The sequence below is a fragment of the Euprymna scolopes genome, chromosome 26 (genome assembly GCF_053919585.1).
Source record: "Euprymna scolopes isolate OS-2025 chromosome 26, ASM5391958v1, whole genome shotgun sequence".
Classification (NCBI taxonomy): domain Eukaryota; kingdom Metazoa; phylum Mollusca; class Cephalopoda; order Sepiida; family Sepiolidae; genus Euprymna; species Euprymna scolopes.
In genome coordinates this window covers 28,532,967-28,556,165 of record NC_136507.1, presented here as the reverse complement: position 1 = coordinate 28,556,165, position 23,199 = coordinate 28,532,967, and positions in this window count along the sequence as shown.

Here is a 23,199-nt window from a genome sequence, read left to right as displayed (position 1 = left end):
CCACCAAGAAATGGTCGGGTTGAAGAATACCCTCCATCGTAACAACTACCCCGATAGCATACTATCCATCAGACGTGTATAATAGAATAATTAGTATAAGAGAAGAGAATGAAACCTCAAAATCACCAACGGTCTGCCTACCATACATACGAGGCATCTCCGAAAAGATTAAGAGAATATGTGCCCCCTACAACATCAGGACGGTATTCAAGAGCGAGTCAACACTCAGACGACACCTGGTACGAGTGAAGCTCCGCATGGAGGAGAACATGACCAAGGACTGCATATACTCCATCCCATGCAGTTGCAGAAAGGTTTACAAAGGTGAAACATGCCGCCCCTTTAAAGTAAGGGTGGAAGAACACCGAAAAGCGGTAACTAAAGGGAAAACGGAAAAATCGGGTATAGCCAACCATGTCTGGATGGAGAGGGGGGACCATCGCCCCCTATGGGATGAAGTAAAAATAATAAACAGAGAGACCCATTGGAAAGTGAGAAAACTTAACGAAACAGCTCACATGCTTGGACATAACAACCTACAGAACAAACCAAGCGTAGAGCTGAATGCAATTTGGGCACGTCTAATAGAGAGAAAAACCATTGAATAACAACATAGGCTTAAGATTAACAAAAACCAACTAAGAATTTTCCTAGTGACATATTGCCGAGTAGTCCTAGAAGTTGTATCAATGTTTACAGTTACACAAAGGTGCTGAGTTCAATCCTGAACGAAGGCAGTGAAAAGTAACATTCAGAATCAGCAACTATGTCCCAGAGCCTAGCTGGAGTCCGAACACGGTACCCCCATAATAATAATAAAGGGTTGGGTTCGTGGGTTCGAGACTCCTAACAAACGGTTCCCCAGTTCGATACAAAACACCTGATGAGGGCCGGAGGGCAAAACGGCCGAAACGTTGTGACTATAACAAGCAAGATGAGGAAGTCAGTCCGACAATCTCAATAAATAAAAACAAAATCCAATTGTACGATCGTTTCGGAAACGATGTTTTTATTGAGATAGACATTAAGTCATGGACAATAATTTATCATAATTTTTTGAAACAAAATCTCATCAGCAAAAATATTGGAAGGGTTTCTTTAAGACACAAAAATAAACCTAGCATTTTTTTTAAGTAAGGCAGATGTATCTGGAAAATATTAAAAATATAAAGGAAAATAGTTGCAAAGTAAGATAAAATGAAAATAAAATTAAAATTAAAAATAAAAATAAAATAAAGTGGTGTTGAAGGGTAATGTTTAGAGAGTATATTAAGAAAAATAACAAAAATATATATACCTTTAAATGGTTCGCCTTCTAAAAATAGTAAGTATCATCGTCAAAGCATTCATTTGGGTGGTAAATGTAGTTTATGAATGTTTGAAAATGTTGATACATACAAACTCTCAAACGAAACGCTAATGGAATAATATTACCAGTTTGAAATCGTTAGTAACGCTAAATTTGAAATCCACTTAAATATTTGAATTACAAAGGGCGATAATTATATTCAACTAGAAAAATAAAGAATTTTGCTGTTCAAAGGGAGATAACCACTAATTAGTTATGAGTTGACTTTTTTGAATCAATGAATCTTATTGGTAATAATTAAATAAAAATAATATAAGGATTGGAAAGTACTCGAACTTATGATAAATATTGTGATTACACCAGCCAGTTCCCGCCAGAAGCGAAGTCTGTTATTTGGGAGTTGGAAAGGATCGAAAATAGAATTAATAGACAAAAAACGTCTATTTTATTTCATGATATATATATATATATATATATATATATATATATATATATATATATATATATATATATGTGTGTGTGTGTGTGTGTGTGTGTGTATGTGTGCATATATAAACACATATACTCTGGTGAAAGAACTGACCCATTAAATTATCGCCCAATTCGCCTCCTCTCTTTTTCGCTAAAATATTCGAGTCCTTGATTAATCAAGCTCCAGTCCACCACCTTACAGCTGCTAAACTTCTATGTGGCCATCAATATTTAGGCAAGCCCGTTTTACTGCAGATATTCTAACTATAATCTCTGAACCAAGCACTGGATAAGGCAGGAGAGGGAGGACAGTAGCCCTAGATATATCTAAGGCTTTTGACAGGATATGACACGATAGTTCTCTCGTGAAAATAAAATCCTATGGTATTACTGGACTAATACATAAGATAATTAAATCCTTCTTAAATGAGAGAAGAATCCAGGTTGTTCTCGATGGTCCTATCTCCAAACAATATGATAGAAATGCTATTGTACCTCAGGGGTCGATACTTTGACTTTTATTATTTCTGATATTCATAAATTACTTACTTGATAAAATTCTCCTTGAGATGGGTATATTTGCCGACGACACTGCGCACGGGGAAAACTAATGAGCACATATCTAAGGTAATGGCTGAAACCCTAGAGGAAGACCTTCAGTCTGTGGTGGAATGGGGTCAAAAATGGATGGTCACGTTCAACGCTGCCAAGACAAAGCTCGTTTCCTTTAATAATTGCATGAAACCTTACCAACCACCAATAGCTATGGCTAGAGATACTTTACCTGAGAGCACTTCGTTCAAGCTCCTTGGCTGAACGTTCAAAGGAAACTTGAGTTGGAATAGATGCATTGAGATCATTGCCCAGGCTGCTGCAAAGAAGGTGGGTGCTCTATACCATGTTAGAACGTTACTTATGCCTGTAAGTATTATGTACCTTCACAAAGCCGCCATTCGCTCATGTTTGGAGTACTGCTATCACATTAGGGTTGGTGCATCTGCTATTAGTCTCTCGCTCCTGGACAGGGCCCCCAAAAGAGAGTCTACAACCTAATAGTTTCCGAAGTGTCATCTAAGCTTCAGCCCTCTACCATCGACGAAATGTCGAAACCCTCTGCCTGTTTTACAAGTATTTCAATGATGCATGCTCTGACAAATACAACCCCTTGTACCCCCCGACGTATATACACCCGACAAAGCCGACAAGCAGCGGAGTCTCACCCCTACACAGTAGAGATCCCTAGATGTAAGCTTTCTATTCTAATAGCTTATTTCCCAGAACTGCAGGATTCTGGAACTCTCTGCCAGGTTCCTGCTTTCCCAACTGTACTGACGTGCAGAAGTTCAAGTGTAACGTGAACCGACACCTTGCTGCCCAACTCCCTACATAGTCCCCCTGCAACTTAGATCCCCGATAGTAGCCCTCTACATCAAAGTGGCAATGTGCCTTGTTTGGGGTGAAAATGTAATAAAATATTAAATATATATATATATATATATATACATATAAATATATGTATATATATACATATAAATAAATATATATATACATATAAATATATGTATATATATAAATATATATATACATATATACATATGTATATATACATATATATATATATATACATATGTGTACACAGCGTATCAAATTATTAACGAGTTTACATTTTTTTTAAATATGTAAGGAGCCAGTGAATAAAAATCCATGAAACTTTTAGAAAGTGCTTACAATACTATGCAGCTACTCCAGTGCGAAAATAAAAGTATTCAAAGCAGTATTAGGGAAACCATGGCAAAAGATAGGACTATCTGTTGATTTCAATGTGTCAAGTTATTAACGAGGTGGAGAAAAAAAACACAGTATACCCATAACTTGTTTATTGAAATAATATTCAAACATTACATGGACTAGGAAAAATGTTTAGAACAGAAAAACTACATAGCAATTTCTACGTTTACATAATTAGTTGGGGATATGTGATCCTTTTTTATGAATGACTTTTAAAAGACGTTATTCCACAGAATTAGTCAAATTTGTGATTTCGTCAATGGTTAGTCCTCACGATACCTCTTGGAAAGCATCCCACAACTCATCTTTGCTCTTAAATTAGCGTCCACTTGCATAGAGGCGTCGCTTCATGATACTCCAATGGTTCTCAATTTAGTTCAAATCTGGCGAATTCGTAGGCTACTTCATCTTCCGTAACCCAGAGAACTCCAGTTGTTGCAAATACTCTTTGTATTTGTTTGCTGCATGCGAGGGAGCATTATTCTGCATAAAAACAATGTTTCTTCTGAACGTCAACCTTTGCTTCTTCAGCCATGGTTCAAAGTGAACCGTCAGAAAAGTTATATAAGCATTCTACGTCATTTTTACGCGTTCTGGGACTCTCCATAGGCCAAGTACCTCCGATAATTCCAGCTCAAATCATTATCCCATCACCACCTGGTCGGCGCCTTAAACTCTGATGACCATGTCGTCCACTCAAGACCTACCACTTGCTCCAGCCATCTGGGCCATTCATCCGCGAACAAAACTTTAGAAAAATCCGTTTTAATTTTGTCTTCTGCCCATTTCAAGCGTGTTTTTATGCAATGTTGCTTTAATGAAGGCTTTGTCACAGGCTTAACAGACTTTTCTATTTCTTTCAGAAGCCGACATCGAGTATTTTTTTTAGACATTCTTCAATCCGGCTTGGTCAAAGACTTCTCGACTTTTCTGCTCAGGGTCCTTAACAACTTCACGTATAATCTGGAGTAGAAAACAGCGTGATTTACCTTTATCAGCTCTCTTTCGTACCTTTGTAGAGTCCTTGAGAAAGTTCTTCACAGTTTGATGGTACCATCCTATCATTTTTGATATTTCGAGGGTAGTTTTAACTTTTTCTAGCTGTTCTGTAATAGTACTCTTCAGAACTACTCAAAACACCTTTACGACCCAATGTATTGACGAAACAAACTGCCTTGTTAATAATTTGACACACCTCAAATACCGTGGATTCAGCAATTATGATGTCAAGTTGTTTACATTGCGCAGAACATTACAAACATTTCACAGTACGCGCAGCTCAGCATTGCCACCGTTTCCGAAGCTTTTGATACGAACCTACCGATAAGTTTCTGAAACTGGTATAAAAATGTTATCTCGTTAATAATTTGACACGCAGTGTATATATATATATATATATATATATATATATATATATATATACAGCTATACATACATACATACATACATATATATATATACATATATACATATATACATATATACTATTATATATACACATAGTTAAATATATATATATATATACATATATATGTATATTTGGCTACGAGTATATATATATATGTATATATCATAAATATTAATGTATATATATATATATATATATATATATATATATATATATATATATCATAAATATTAATGTTTATCAAACCGTCTAGGATAGATTTTCCATAGAAACTATACATGAAGATGCTTTCATTTGCTTATTTATTTGCCTTCTGTCGCATTTTCTCGCTTATTCACATTAGTAGATGTATTCAAATTATGAAGTGGACCTAGCGAATGTGTACACTACTCGGACACGTTGAAACGTTCTGAAAGGACGGCAAAGGTCGTTTCGTGTGGCTGTTCTTCTCACACTTGAATGTCGATCGGCCGCTTTAAGAAAGGGGTTTCACATTTGAATGCACGGGGAGCGTTATGTTGTTGGTCACTTAAGCAGATGACGTCTGTACACGATAGCGGAGATGGTGTAAACAAGTTTACCCAGCGGATTTGCTTTGGTGTGCAGAAATAACATTTATTTGTTCGTTCCATTCCGGCACATCAACCGTTTTTCTTCTCATTTCATTATCATTATTATTATTATTATTATTATTATTATTATTATTATTATTATTATTATTATTTGCTCACAAGGAGCTTTCACACAAGTCACATTGAATACAGTTTGTGGTGTTCCCAGGAAGCTGACTGACAACAAGTCTCCTCAGATTTTTCAGTAATCTCTACCTTTTTCGATACCATTTGCAAATAAATTTGCATTATCGCAACAGCTACTTGTCATTGATTTCCCGTTGGCAGTGGCCATTGGACTTTACTGGAATTTGAGTGGCAATAACCCCCCCCCAAGGTCCCAGTTCTCTTCGCGCTTATACAGTGGAGGTCTGGTCAGTGCTCAATCCTCGGTCTTTCCTTCCTCCTTGGCTACTTGCTATTTGGTCTCACTCTTTTTTTTGGAAGGGGGAGTGATTTGGTAATGGGGGGATGGTGGTGGGGTTAGAGAAGTTATAGGTATGAAGCCTAAATGTTCTTGATTCCATGTAGCGCTTCATGTTTTGTCTCTGAAGCAGTTTGTCTGATCTGCGCTTGTGGTTTAAGTATTCACATTCAAGGGTTTTCCTTAATATTTCAGCTGTTTTCATTATTGTTGTTCGTTGTATTTTCCAGTCATTCCTCTGATTCCAATTTCTCCCATTCTTTTTTCATAGTTTTTCGAGATTGTTCCTAGTAATCCTACTATTATAGGTATCATTTTGCTTTTCTTCATCTTCCATATCCCTTTCAGCCTTCTGACTAGCTCTTTGTATTGGCTTCGTTTCTCATTTTCTTTGATATTCGCCCTGTGGTCAACTGGAAGAGCAAAGTCCACGATTTGACAGGATTTTTCTTTCTTGTTAATTATTACGACATCTGGTCTTCTTGCTTGGATGGGTTTATCAGCTTGCATATCCCTGTCCCATACGATTTTGTAGTTCTCGTTTTCAAGTACTGTTGCCGGCTTATGCTTGTACCACTTGTCTGCACGATCGAGATCCAGTTGTTTGCATTATTCCCAGTCTACTGCCTTTTCCACTTGGCCGTGTCTGTTTTTGTATTCCTTTTTAACCAGTTTGCTGCATCCACTGACTATATGGTTTATTGTTTCGTCGCTTTGTCCACAGAGTCCACATTTACTGTTTTCTTGTGTTTTGTCAATCTTTGCTTTAATGTGGTTGGTTCTTATCGAGTTATCTTGTGCTGCGATTATTAGGGATTCAATTTCTTGGCTTATGTATCCTTTTCGCATCCATGTCCAAGTGTTTTCATATTCTCATCTCTTTTCATCCTTATGAATGTTTCATGTAGTTGTTTTTCTTCCCAGTTTTCTTTTTCCTTTCTAGTTTTATCCTTTATCTCTCTGTTTTGTGTTTTTTCGATATTTCAGTGTCCTTCGCTGCCATGTTAATCCTTTCCGTGTTTTGCGTTATGTATTTTTCAAACTCGTTTTTGTGTTGTTCACACAGTCTTCTATACAAGCTAGTCCCCTTCCGCCTTCTTTCCTTTTCACGTAGAGTTGGTTAACATCGTCCTTTGGGCGTAGTGCATTGTGTATGGTCATGAGTTTCCTGGTCTTCTGGTCGAGGTATCATAGTTCTTCTTTGGTCCACCCTATGAACAGTGATGAGTATCTTATTAGTGATACTGCCCATGTATTTATACGTTTTATTAGGGTTCTCCTATATAATTTAGTTTCTAGAAGTTTTCTTTTTCTCATAAAGTATTCCTTTCCAATTCTCTCTTTCATTTCTGTTGTTTTGATTATGTTTGCTTCCAGAACTCCCAGATATTTATAGGCGTCTTGTTCCCTTAGGCCACTCATTTCGGTTTGGTTCCATGTCTTCTATTGTCTCCAGTTTCCCCTTTCTTATAACTAGTAGTGCGCACTTTTTCATACCAAACTCCATTTGGATATCCTGGCTGAAGATCCTGGTGGTGTTTATTCGTATCCCTAGTTTTTTTCGGTCCTTGCAAAAAGTTTCAGGTCGTCCATATACATTAGGTGTTTCATTTTTTCCTCTGTAGCCGAGAACTTGTATTCAGTTTGGAATTTTCTCAGTATACTGTTCAGGGGCATCATTGCATTGATGCACAGTAACGGTGATAGTGAATCTCGTTGAAAGATGCATATCTCTATGTTAATTTCTATTATATGCTGTCATTCAACTGTCAATTGCAGTCTCCATGTTCTCATTGCGTTTTCTATTACGGCGATGATCCTGCTTAGTATTTTCTACATTTTTAAGCATTCTATTATCCATATGTGTGGAATTCTGTCGTACGTTTTTTTTTTGTAGTCGATCTATGCCATGGCTAAATTATTTCTTCTCCTTTTTACCTCCTTTAGGATCGTTTTATATATGTATAGCATATCATGGTTTCCTCTCATTCCTCTCTGGCATCCTTTCTCTTCCTCGGAAAGAAGTCCACGATTATTTAGGGAGTGGTAGGGTTTTTCCTTCAGTTAGGGTGTTTATATTTTCCACATAGTAGGTAAGCATGTGGTAGGCCTATTATTGCTGGGGGTAGTTCCGTTCTGTATCAGTGTGGTTCTGCCTATTCTCCTTCGATCTATATACTTCCCATGTTTTGAACTATATTTTTCCAATGAAAGAGTGGTTTCCAAACAACTACAGCTTCGGAAATTTACGAAAAAATGCTTAATCGGCGGCCTATATCATAAGGACCCATTTTGATATCCGTACGATAACAACCGACATCCTACTTTACTGACATCGATATTTTTTTTTAGATTAGGTCCACCTCCGCAATTTTCTTTTAAATGGCGACTTTTATAAGTTTTCTACTATGCTGAATACGGAAATCGCATTGAAATTTTGCAGAAATAATTAGTTATCGAGATATAAAAAGTTGTATTATGCATTGTATTCTTTGGCAGCCATCGTTTTTACGCACGTGCGCGCGCTCCATACACAAATCTACGCGCGTAACAAAGATGGCCGCCAAAGAATACAATGCATAATACAACTTTTTATATCTCGATAACTAATTATTTCTGCAAAATTTCAAGGCGATTTTCGTATTCAGCATGGCCGAAAACTTTTAAAAGTCGTCATTTAAAAGAAAATTGTTGAGGTGGACCTAATCTGAAAATTTACCCTGACATCTATTCAATAGATGATCGATTTGTAATTGCAATTTGTTGTTTGTAAAAACTGATGTAAAAACGTGCGATCTATTGTATACGCTGTCCTGCACCGACGGAGGTTAGCAGTAATACCAAACTTTGTGGATGGTTCTACACAAAGCCTTCACCACTATAAATAAATCATCTGTGTGGATTTCTGAGCAACTTAGTTGTTGTGATGGAACCTCATACGTCGAAATCGACAGGAGAGTCCATTATATATATATATATATATATATATATATATATATATATATCCATACATATACAAAATATCTACGTATATGTGTCTATGTGTGTGTTTTCTTTCGTGTAGCGTTGTGAATTTTTTGCACCAGTATGCATGTATCCCGTCGTGTCCTAGTGTTCTCCAGTTTGCCATTTTTCCTGTGGTTTTCTTTAAGGCTTTTTTTTGCTGATTTCATTCATTGTTCCTTCTTCGATTTGCTGTAGCTCTTCTTTCATGTCTTTCAGCCATTCAGCATCTCTGTTGTGTTTCCCATATCTTACTATTTGTTTCTGTTGTGTTTGGTCGTTCCGTTTTTGCTTTTCCTCCGTTCACGTTTTGGTAGAATTGGCTTCCAAATGCCCTGTTTTGCATCATCATCTTCATCATCATTCTCATCATCATCATTATTAATCACTAGGAGTTTTAACACAGGCCATGATCCTGAGAACATCTTGTAGTGTTCTCTGGAGTCTGAGCGACAACAAGTCTCCTCTTAATTTCTCAGTACACTCCACGACTTCTGATACCATTTGCAAATGAATTTGCGTTATTGCAACAACCGTTTACCATTGATTTCTCCTTGTTATTATTATTATTATTATTATTAGTAGTAGTAGTAGTCGTATTTTCGTACCACTTCTCGCACAGGTCATCATCAGAGGTAGCTCAGTGATAACAAAGAGTGGTGTTTCCCAGAGTCTGGATAACTACAAGTGTTTCGAGATTTCCAGTACTCTTCACCTATTTTCGATAACCTTTGCAAATAAATTTGCGTTATTGCAATAATCGTTTTCCGTTGATTTCTCGCTGGCAATGGTCATTATTCCTTACTGAAATTTGGTGACAATATGCCTCCACAATGTCCCGGTCCATTCCGCACCTATCCAGTGGAGGTCTGATTAGTGCTTTCTTCTCACCGGTATCAATCCCCTCCTTGACCCTTCGCTTATTTGATGTACTGCCAGTCGATTCCGGCACTACAATGTTTTGGGGGATGGGGATGGAGTGAGAAGAGGGAAGGAGAAGAAGATTAGGGATTAAGGAGAGTGAGAGGAGGAGAGGGGCCCAAGTAGTTTTAGTTTTCTTTATTTTATTTTTTACTTCTGCTGCACTTTCTACTTGACCGGTTGCCGATTGTCATTCATGTGCATTAAATTCCACATTCGAGGGGGTTTCTTTAAGAGTTCAGCTGTTTTCAGCATTACTGTCCGTTACAAAATCTGAGTTTCCCCTGGATTCCAATTTCTACTAGTCTTGTTTTCAAAATATATGGGACTATTCCCAATGCTTCTACAATTATTGGTATTGTATTGATTTTTTCCAGGTTCCATATATCTTATAGTTCTCTGGCGAGTTCCGTATATTAGTTTCGTTTTTCTGTCGTTTTGTTCTTCATTCCGTGGTCTGCTGGGACGACACAGTTTACATTTTGACAGATTCCTTCTCTCTTGTTAATTATTACGGCGTTTGATCTTCTGGCCTGAATTAGTTTATCTGTTTGTATTTGTATATTTCAACGGATTCTGTTGTTTTTATTTTCTAGTACAGTCTCCGGATTGGGTTAGAACCATTTGTGTACACGCCCAACGTGCAGTTGCCTGCAGATCTTCCCAGTGTACTACCTTCCTCATGCGGTCGTGCCTGTCCTCATATTTATTTTTGGGCTAATTTGCTGCATTCGCTTATTATGTGGTTTATTGTTGCGTCTTTTTTTCCACAAATGATTATTATTATTATTATTATTATTATTATTATTATTATTATTATTATTATTATTATTATTATTATTATTACTACTATTGTTGTTGTTGTTAGCATTAACTGGCAAGAGCCACTTATTATTATTATTAGATATTTACTATTTTCCATGTGCTTTATCCATTTTAACTTTAATATGACTAGATCTAATTGCGTTGTTCTGTACAGCTGTCAATAAAGATTCTGTTTTTCTGTTCATGTGTCCTTTTCTTAGCCATGTCTAGGTGATACGTAATTATTTTCGATTGTCATTCTTATGACTCGTCCATGTAGTGCTTTATCTTTATAATTTTACTAGCAGGGGTGCCCGGCGTTGCTCGGGTGTTTGGAGGTGTATGCTGTGCAAAAAAAGCAAAAAAACAAAAAAAATGGTTAATTTTTTAAAACTTTGACCCCTATTATGACCCCTTAAAATTTATTGTTTCGGGCTCAATTCACTTTATTAAGTTAGATCCATGTTCAAGGAACCTATATCTAAAATTTCAAGTGTCTAGACCCAAAATTGTCGGAGGAGTTTGGTAGAGTTCTTAAAGGTCAAATCGTTGAAATTTGACCCCTTAACAGCCAAATTTCTGGCTGACACCCGTCACATCGATTTTCCCAAATCTCAGTACTCGGTATTTCAAATTTCGAGTCTATAGACTAAAAATTGACAGAGTTATTGCGTAGAGAAATGTACACAGACAGACAGACACACAGACACACAGACAGACAGACAGACACACAGACAGACGCGTTCACTTTTATAGATATATAGATTTCCTTGTATTTTTGTTTCTGGTTTCATTATTTCCTCTATTGTTCTTCTTGACGTTGTCTATGACTGTGATGATTTTTTTGTTCTGTTTTTCCAAGTCTCTTTTTTGTTTGCTTTTTACACTTTCTTCTACGTATACTAGTCCTCTTCCTCCTTCATTTCTTTTTACGTAGAGTCAGTTGGCATCGTTTTGGAGCGTAATGCATAATGGATTGTTATTTGTTTCCTTGTCCTCTAATGAAGATGTCTAAGGTTCTCGGTCCTGGATATGACCTTAAACTATATCCAGTGGTGAGGCCCGAGCTTGCGGGCTTTGAGGAGTGTGGAGCCACCCCTTAACTGTCATTGCAATAGAAACCGACTTGAAAACAAATATATTCTATTAAAATATTTTCTTCAATATCTTTGGATTTGGTATTAAATAACCTGAAAAGGGTTGATATGCCATAAAACAAAAACAACCAACCAACCAAGCTAAGGTTCTCATTGTCCAGTTATGAATGGTACAGAGCATCTCATCAACAATACTGCCTAGGTGTTCATCACGTAATTAGATTTCAACTGTATAGTTTTGTTTCCAAGAGTTTCCTTGTTCTTTTATTTTCCAATCTTCTCTTTCATTTCTATAGATTTACGGATGTCTGCTTCTAGAACACCCAAATATTTGTAAGTGTCATCTTCAGTTCACGCCTCATCTCCTCTTGGTTGGGAAGTTTAATACCCTCTGATGACTTTAGTTTTCCCCTTTTTTATCTCCAGTAGTGCCCACTTTTCTATTCCAAATTCTACTCCAATGTCCTGGTGTAATATAGTGGTCGTGTTAATCAGTTTTTCTAGTCCACTTTTTTTTTTTTTTTTTTTTTTGCAAACAGCTTCAGGTCATCCATATGTATGAGATGTTTTCTTCGTTGTTCTTTGTCTGTAAACTTGTATACGGCATTACATTTTCTATGTATGTAGTTGTGTGGCGTCGTGTTGATGGCAAACAATAGTGGTAATAATGAGAATTTGGAAAATGCCTTTCTGTATTCTCATTTCAGCTGTTAATTCAAAGCTTTCAGGTTTTCAATTCTTTATTTATAATATTAATAAACTTGTCGGATATATTTTACATTCTGTAAGCCATGCAATTATTCATATCATTTCAATTAATATCTAAATATTCTCACACAGATCATCATCACAGATTGCTTTCTGACAACAAAAGATGGCATTTCCTGGAGTTTGAGTGACAACAAGTCTCGTCACATTTTCAGTACTCTCCACCTCTTTTGATAACCTTTGCAATTAACTCTGCATTATCGCAATAGCCGATTACCATTAATTTCCTGATGGCAATGATCATTAGTCTTCACGGCAATTTGGATGGTAATAAACCTCCACAGCCTTCCGGTCGTCCTTACATTGATCCAGTGGAGGTCTGATTAGTGTTTTTTCTCTTCGGTCTTTTAATCTTCCATATTGAAATTTCAACAGAACTAAAACCAAAACATTGAGAAACACCACAAACAAAGAAAATTGAAACCGCAAATATTTACACACGGGCAGACACATACATACCTCTACTGTGCTATTCATATAGATAATAACATAACATCTATATATCTATAAAGTGAACATGTCTGTGTGTCTGTCTGTGTAATTTCCCTACGAATTAACTCTATCTATTTTTAGTCTACAGACTCGAAATTTGATTACAGAATACTGAGATTTGGGAAAATCGATGTGATCGGTTTTCGGCCAGAAATTTGGCTGTTAGGTTTGACCTTTGAAAACTTTACGAAACTTCTCCGGCAATTTTGGGTTTAAACACTTGAAATTTTAGATATAGGTTCCTTGGACATGGATCTAACTTAATAACTTTATTTGAGCTCAAAACAATAAATGTTAAGGAGTCAAACTTAAAAAAAATTAACCTTTATTTATTTATTTTTTTTTGCTCAACATACACCTCCTAACACCCGGGCAACGCCGGGCTGAAATGCTAGTATATTTACATAAGAAAATCTACTTCAGTTGATTCTTGATTACGTTTAAACAACATTTAGAAATCTCAACAGCTCTGACACCACCAGCACTCCATACCAAGAACTCTACCCTTAAACGCTTGCCCCCCACATCGTAAATTCCAAGGAGACTCACGTCACTTGATCAAACGTAAATAAAAAAGACATGGTCAAAATGTAGATATTATGTGTTGTTTCGTATTATTTGGATTCTTGGAACTATTGTTATCTTGAGTGTCACTTCTAAACTTCTATAAGTGTGTCTTACCTTCTTGGGAACCAACGCACGTTGTGTGCAGGTTCAGTCGCAAAGGAGCCCAGGACAAAGAATAGGAAATGACTCCAACACGCGTTTCATTGAAGTGACAACATTTATTTCATCATCCGTACAGCTGTGATGTCATCCACGTCGTCTAGAACGTTATTCACGCCTCTTACGAGATCTCGAACGTTATCTCGTTCCTTGCTTTACGTCTCTCACTTCCTGTGATCGTTCTCTTTCTCTTTTTTTTTGTTGCTTTGCCGGTTACCTCATTTTGCATGCATTTAGATACGTTCATCCGCGCTGTTACATTGAGACAAGTAGAGCAGTGGATAAAGCACTTGGTAAAATTCAGTTGTATGTTCCACTTTTCTGAAGTTTGAAGACTCAATCCTCAGTGGGAGCAACATTGAGTATTTCTACGGCAAGGTACACGAAAGCATGCAAACCCTGTGGATTAAATCAAAGGTTAGATTCTTAATTCTCATGAAGATTCCCAAGTTTAAGCTAAGGATTCCCGAATTCGACAATATACACTCGAAGAACGTCGGAGGTTCAATCGACCGGAATATTGTGAAAATACACATTCAACATCTAAATAATTGGAAAAAGTAGATAAAATTGCAACTTTTACAAAAACCTACAATGGTAACTACCCTTCCTCTTTGATAATAATAATCTATAATACAAATATGACCTGTCTGTTTAAATGTTTGTATGTATGTATGTATGTATGTATGTATGTATGTATGTATGTATGCATGTATGTTTGCCTTAAGGGCGAATGAACTCTTTTTCTGGGGCAACGGCCAACTAGCACCATGTATATTTGTGTGTGTCCGTATATATGTGTATTGGGGTGGAGAGGGCTCCTGTAAGCCGTGGTGAAGGCAACCTTTCTAGGAGAAGCAAATCTCTGATTTAAAAAACCATAAAGCGGGAGACCAGTACCCGCATTAAGCTGGTCTGCAGTTTAATTTGTTGCTGGCTATCTTGCTCTTGCTTGTTGCTGGATCTCAACATTTTGAACCGAGAGAGAGAGACTTAGCTGTCGTACAAAGCTAAGACTCTGTAACATCATCTTTGTATAGATACTCCCTCAGGCATTTGCGCTCATGGATTTTAAATGTCTGAGGGAGTGGCACTCGTCTGACAAGACCTTGCGATCATCATCATGTTTGCCTAAAACTTTCGACAAAGGCAACGGATTTCCACGAGATCGATATCGTTTTGAAGCTCGACCCTTCGGACGTCAAATATCGAAAAATTGGCTAAAAACATTAATTTTTTCAACCTGTACTGGCCACTTTTCTACACGGATGATCTTTTTTGTTGTTTTTTGATTTTTTTTTTTGTTTTTTGATTTTTTTTTTTTTGCATCGCTATTTTTGCAACTCAACTCATCGGCCGCAAGGAGTTTACTAATTTCAACCTTCCGAACTTCCGGTCGTGTCATGAGTAGATGTAAGACGTCAGGTTTTCCTACACTTTCTTTTCTGACTTCGCGTCACGGGTTCGAGCCTGCCTGCCTACTACCACTTTTTTTTCCTTTTTTTTTTTTTTTTTTGCTGAACACACACCTCCAAACACCCGGGAAACGCTGGGTACCCTGGCTAGTTTAATATAAAAGAAAGGTCACTGGAAAAATCGTAGGGTCATTCTACCGCTTCATTAGATATATCTATGCTGATGTAATTTTCTATCTGTATAAGAGCCAAGTAGTTCTAAGGAGGGAGTACTGTTGCCATATCTGAGCAAGAACTGTTAGAAGCCCCTTATCCTGCCTTGTATGTTTCCTGCTAAATAGACTTTGTAGCCTAGTGGGGGTGGTGGTGCCCTTTTCTCTTCCTTGCAACCTTTTCCCGCAGAAGAGACATTGTGAGTCCCTCTCTGCTTAATCGTTATTTTCATCGTAATTGCTCGTCCGAGCTCCAATCTATAGTCCCCCTCTTCCGTTGTCCTGCTTTCCAATATGGTCGTCTTCAAGTCCAATGTAAACAAGTTCTTGATGAGCCATCCCCTTAAGTAATCCAATTTACCAAATTTCCACTACTAACGATTACTATGATATTGTCCCATTGACTACAGTGCACTCATTAATTCTTATCCTCGGATGGCCGCCGGGTCTTGATAAGTGGTGACTCCTTTGTTAAAAAGAAAAAAACTAGCTTAGCCATCGAAACTTTTCTACGCAACCATTTAATTAGGAGTAAAGCTTAGAGATTAAAGACAAGATATAAAGATACAATATATATTACATAATTCAATTTAAATGACATAAATTAACTACATTTAATCGTAACTTTATAAAGCAACATTGCTGTAAATTACCAATGAAAACAAATCGAGCATGCAAGGTTCCCGTCCAGGTATGAAAGATTTACTTTCACCATGACTAATGTTTGTACAAAATAAAAAACAAAACAAGGCGGAGTTATTTAGAAAAGTACGAAATGAACGGATAAACGATTTGGGGACAATTTTACCCCCTAAAATGCCACCTAAGACTGTCCCGGAAAATCCGTTCTGACAAAAATTTACTTACACCATGACTAATGTTTGTGAAAAACTAAAAACCAAAAAACAATACAAGGCGTGATTATCGAGAATAGTGCAAAAAAAATCACGATTTGGAGGCAGTTTTACCCCAAAAATTCACTCTTGAGTGCAATCAGAGTTATTCCGGAATATCCGTTGCGGCAAAAATTTACATTTACCATGACTAATGTTTGTGTAAAATTTTTAAAAAAGCGTGGTTATTGAGAAAAGTACGAACAAATGAACAGACGTACGGAAGTGAAGTACTTGGTCCAATTCGTCTTTTGACGGAGGATCAATAATATATTTTCACTTATATTAATTCGTAATTATAAAAATGATTAACGTCCGAGGTGTGAGTTTGGTCATAGGAGCGTTGATTTAAATTTTGTGTAAAATAAAATACGCATCAAGTGCGCTTGAAAGCCAAATTACAACGCAATTTTACGAAAATAAACAAATATTTAATTTGCTTGAAATTTATAATTGAAATATATTTCAAAATCAAACTCCATCTTCAGTATTTTGTTTCTTTTTTTTTTACAAAGGCATCACCACATTATCAAGGCCCAGAGGCCACTCAAGGATAAGGGTTAAAGAGTGTGCAGTAGAAATTGGTCAATATAGTAATCATTAGTAATGAAAATTTGGTAAATTTAATAACTTATATGGAACGGCTCATTAAGAACTTATTTACTTTAGACTTGAACACAGCCATATTGTAGTCAGCCGGAAAGCAGGAAAACGGAAGACAATTCCACAGGCGTGCAGTTCTAAGAAAGAAGCTTTGTTCATGGAATCTACGTTTAGGTTTAGGCACAGATAAAGAGTGGGGGAAATTATTGATAGTGTTTACAGCTAGACGAGTGTTTCTTGTGAAAGATAGGCGAGGGGGGACCATAGATTGAAGCTCAGTTGAACACTTTCCATGAAAATAACGATACATCAGAGACAAACTCGCAACATCTCTTCTGTGAGATAGAGGTTGCAAGGAGGAGAAAAGGACATCTCCTACGAGGCTACGAAGTCTATTTTGAACTCTATCAAGGCAGGACAAGTCCTTTCTAGCAGCTCCTGCCCAGATGTGGCAACAGTATTCCATCCTTGGACGTACCTGGCTCTTATATAGGTAGAGAATAGCATCAGCAGTGAGATATCTACTGGATCGATAGAAAGATCCCACCATTTTTCCAGCGGCCTTGGCAACAGATTTGATATACGTGTTCCATTTAAGATCAGGAGTAATGGTCAAGCCCAGAAGCTTGTCAAAACTTGAGGCCTCCTGAAGACGAGAGCCATTCATTTCAATTGATGACAAATGTGAATTAGAATGTTGATGATGTAAAGAGAGAAGCTTGGTTTTAGATGCATTAAAAGTAACCAGCCACTCCTTTCCCCATTGTACTACGTGCTCAAGATCAGAGGAGAGAGAATTGGAGAGAACTTGGTCGTTTACTGTCTTAGATGTGCTACCATAAATGGTAGTGTCGTCAGCATAAATGTCTACAAATGATGTAAGGATATGATATGGAAGATCATTAATGTAGATCAGGAAAAGAGTTGGGCCCAGGATGGATCCCTGAGGGACACCGGCATTAATACTGTGAGCTTCTGATTTTTGCCCCTCAACTAATACTCTTATGAACCTATCAGAAAGAAATGATTTAATAATTGAGAAGACATTTCCAGCTATACCATAGCTAGCGATCTTATGAAGTAAACCTTTATGCCATACCCTATCAAAGGCTTTAGATATGTCAAGAGCAATTGCCCTAGAAAGATTGCCACCGTCGAGAGATTTGCTAATCCTATGCGATATAACTGTAAGGACATCTGCTGTAGATCTAGCAGAACGGAAACCATATTGAGTGTCACTAAGAAGGTTATTTTTGTTGAGATGTTTGATTACTTCTGTATTTAACACAGATTCTAGCAACTTACTCATGACGCACAGGAGACTTATTGGCCTGTACTGAGAGGGGGATGAGCGATCACCTGAATTCTTAAATACAGGGCATACTGATGAGATTTTCCAGGGAGATGGGAAACTATTCTCCTTAAGACAACGTTTAAACAGTTTTGTAAGTATGGGCGCTAATTCAGGTTGAAGTTTTTTGAGTACTATAATTTGAATACCATCAGGGCCAGTTGCTTTACTCGAATCAAGGTTTTTGATTAGCTTCGCAACATCACGTACAGATATACGTATATCACATAGCGTGTTTTCTGATACAGAAGGAAATATTGGGGGTTGGCGGTCTTGGTCGCAAAGGGTAGAATTAGCTGCAAAGTTCTTGACAAAGAGTTTGGCTTTGTCTGATGCTGACGAGATTACCTCAGGTCCATTGATAATAGTTGGGATGGAGCACACGCTTCTGTTCAGGATTCTGTTTGCTATTTGCCACTTTGTTTTCTTGTTTCTTGCCATGTTTTAAAAGTTGGAGAAAAAATGATTCTCGTTATAAAAGCAAAGTATGTTCAAATGTATCTCGCTATTGACGGAAATTAGAAAACTAATAAAAACAAAACATATTTATTTAATAAATCAGTTTGATTAATTAAAATTAAATAATTCAAAAAGGCGTATCATTACAAAGCAAGAAAATTAAGTGCTAACTACATATACAATTCAAAATGTTTGTTTGTCTGTCTGTCTTTCCCAAGACAAAAGGAAGCAGAGCGGTGCTAGGCGGGTTACATGATTGCATTGTTTTGTGTGCAGTTTATATCTATCTATCTATATATATATATATATATATATATATAAATATAAATATATATATATATCTTTAATTATTTAATATATATATATATATATTATATATATATATTTTATATATATATTTTAATATATATATATATATTTATATATATATATATATATTTATATATATATATTTATTTTATATATATATATATATTTCCATATATATACATTTTACTATATATATTCATATATATATATTATATGTATTTATTTTATATATATATATATATATATATATATATATATATATATATTTAGCCAGTAAAATAAACTGCAAAGATATCAAAAAGAAAAAAAAATGGAACTATATATATATATATATATATATATATATATATATATATATATATATATATATATATATCAGTATTGTGACGATTAATCAAATTCGGAATCAGGAATCGAAAAAATCGGAAGATTTGGGGGTATCGGAATCGGTATCGAAATCGGAAAGATTGACGCCTATTTTCCGATGCCAAAACGATTCTTTTAATTGTCTTTTATATAATTGGATTTTGTTTAAACCAAAATCTCCCATTGCTGGTAATAATGATAAGATAATAAATATTAATTAATTTTAAAATACCCGTGAAGCTAAAATCCTCCACAAATGTATTTTCACGTTTAGAAAAAATTCTGCATATTTAACATAGGGAAATAGCAATTGTATAGGTAAATAATTAGAGATTTATAAAGAATCGGAATCGGTAATTGTATCGGAATCGGGAATTTAGCACGGAATCGATGATTGTATCGGAATCGGCAAAAGTATTGGAATCGTCCACACACTAATATATATATATATATACATATATATATATATATATATATATATATATATATATTTATATTTACACAGTGATCACCACTTATCAAGGCCCGGAAGCCACTCAGGGATAAGGGTTATTGCAAGTACATTACGTTAGTGTGGAGATTTGATGAAGTGTTTAATGTATATATATATATATATATATATATATATATATATATATATATATATATATAAATATTTATACGTAAAGGTAAGTTTATTTTAAGATATTTCTTATCCAACTGACGATGGCTTAAACAGTGACTTAAGCTAGAGAGCTATAATCTTTCGTTGCGGTTCTGATTCTAGTTGATGGCCCTCAAGTAATTCTTTTAAAAACATGAAATCACTACAAATATGATATATAATAATCGATAGAGAATTGACTCTATAAAAATATATACGGAATTAGTATGAATTAAAATACCATATTTAAGCGTATTCTACGACCGGGCAGCGCCGTGCGGCTCCCCTGCCAGTTCACAATAAAATATATTTGCAACACGCACACACACACACACACACGCACACACACACACACACACACACACACACACACACACACACATATATATATATATATATATATATATATATATATATATATATATATGCTAGCATGGGTGCTCGGCGTTGCCCGGGTGTTCGGATGTGTATGCTGAGAAAAAAAAATGGTCAATTTTTTAAAATTTGACCCCTATTATGACCATTTAACATTCATTGTTTTGGGCTCAAACCACGTTATTAATTTAGATCCATGTCCAACGAACCTGTATCTACAATTTCAAGTGTTTAAACCCAAAATTGTCGGAGTAGTTTTGTAGAGTTCTCAAAGGTCAAATCGTTTAACTTTGATCGGTTAACAGTCAAATTTCTGGCCAAAAATCGATCAGGTACATTTTCCCAAATCTCAGTATCCTGTATATCAAATTTCGAGTCTTTAAACTTAAGATCGACAGAGTTATTGCGTATGGAAATGTACACCGACACACAGACACAGACACACACACACACACACTCACACACTTTCACTTTTATAGATATATAGATTAGCGTGGGTGCCTGGCGTTGCACGGGTGTTTGGAGGTGTATGCTGAGCAAAGAAAACAAAAAACAAAAAATAAACACAAAACGGTCAACTTTTTTAAAATTTGACCCCTATTATAACCCCTTAACATTTATTGTTTAGTGCTCAAATCACGTTATTAAGTTAGATCCATCTGCAACGAACCTATATTTAAAATTTCAAGTGAGTATACCCAAAATTGTCGGAGGAGTTTGGTAGAGTTCTCAAAGGTAAAATCATTGAACTTTGTCCCCTTAACAGCCAAATTTCTGGCCGAAAAACGATCGCGTAGATTTTCCCAAATCTCAGTATCCTGTATATCAAATTTCGAGTCTGTAGCCTTAAAATTGGTTAAAAATTGAGATATAGCGTAGCGAAATGTACACAGACACACACACAGACAGACACTTTCACTTTTATATATATACTAGCATGGGCGCCCGGTGTTGCCCGAGTATTTGGATGTGTATGTTGAGCAAAAAAAAAAAAAAGTGGTAGTAGGAAGGCAGGCTCGAACCCGTACCGCAATGGAGGAAAATAATGGGGTAAAGCCTAACGTTTATGCTGTTACGACCACCGGAAGTGACATTTTTTAAAATTAAGGCTAGACAATCTAAAGGAGAGAATAACTTTAAAAAATATCGGCGAAAAAAGTGCCCCCCCTCCCTGTAACAAAATGCCTAGTTGAAGGGGAAGATATTAATGTTTTCAGCCAATTTTTCGATATTTGTCGTATGAAAGGTCGGACTTTAAACCGATACTGATCTTGGTAAAATCAGTCACCTCTATTGAAAGTTTAAGGCAGACATGCAAACAGACATACATACATAGGTTTATATATTTTCGACCCAAACTGATGAAAAAGCATGCCCCATCTCTGAATACCCTTTATGTAAAATTTCAAATATTTAGACGAGAAATTGTCTGAGTAATTTGGAAGAGAACGCAGAGGTCAATTCTTTTAAATTTGACCCCTATTATGACCCCTTAAAATGTATTGTTTTGGGCTCAAATAAAGTTATTAAGTTAGATCCATGTCCAAGGAACTTATATCTAAAATTTTAAGTGCGTAGACCCAAAATTGTCGGAGGAGTTTGGTAGAGTTATGAAGTTAATAGCCAAATTTCTGGCCAAAAACCGATCATATCGATTTTCCCAAATCTCAGTACCTTGTATATCAAATTTCGAGTCTGTAGACTAAAAATTGGCAGAGTTATTTCGTAGGGAAATGTACACAAACGCACAGACACTCAGATACACAGATACACAGACGCACAGACACACAGATAGAGACACGTTCACTTTTATATATATATATATATATATATTATACACACACATACATATACACACACACACATATATATATATACATATATACATATATATATGTGTGCGTGTGTATATATATATATATTATACACACATACATATATATACATATATATATATACATATATATATATATATATATATATATATATATAATGGGAAATTCTGCTTAATTAATTCTGGCGTTCCATCAAAACACCACAAGGAAAACTCTCAATACGTCCGAGATCACAAACCCCTACATTAGCATTCTACCCCCTAAAAGACGACACCAAAATATTTGTTAAATCGTAAATTAGAAGAAAGCTCTCGTCTCTCAGCTGGCCCGAAAACAAATAATAACGGATTCCAAACAAAAATTAGACAAATGCAAAAGAAAAAAAAAATACAATAAAAAAATTAATAAAAAAAGACACACATACACACACATACAGAAAAGTCTGCGGGTTAATGATATGAAAAATTCTTCGAATAACTAGAAGGTCAACATATCTTTTTTTTCTTTTTTTTTTCCAAGATCGGTCGGGTTTCCCAATTTCTTAACCTTGGCTCGCATTTCTGACCAAAATAACAAATAATTAAATCGCCTTGTTTTCTTATTATCTAGATATATCTATCTCTTTATCTTTGTATCTATTTATCATTTGTTGTTGTTTTTGCTGTTAATGTTATCTAAGTGTTGTCTGTTGTTTTGTTGTTGTTGTTGTTGGTGATGAGATCATAGCAGCGTTGCTTGGTTTCGTGTCACTGCGAAGTGACATTTCGGAAGATGGCATTGTTGTTTTGAAAACAGTCGACCATCAGCTCAAATATTTCTGTTTATGCCCGAATAATTTGATATTTTGATCTCGATGCGTGGGCCAAAGTCCTACAGATGCAAGCGTTTACATGAGCTCGGACTGTCAATAAAAACG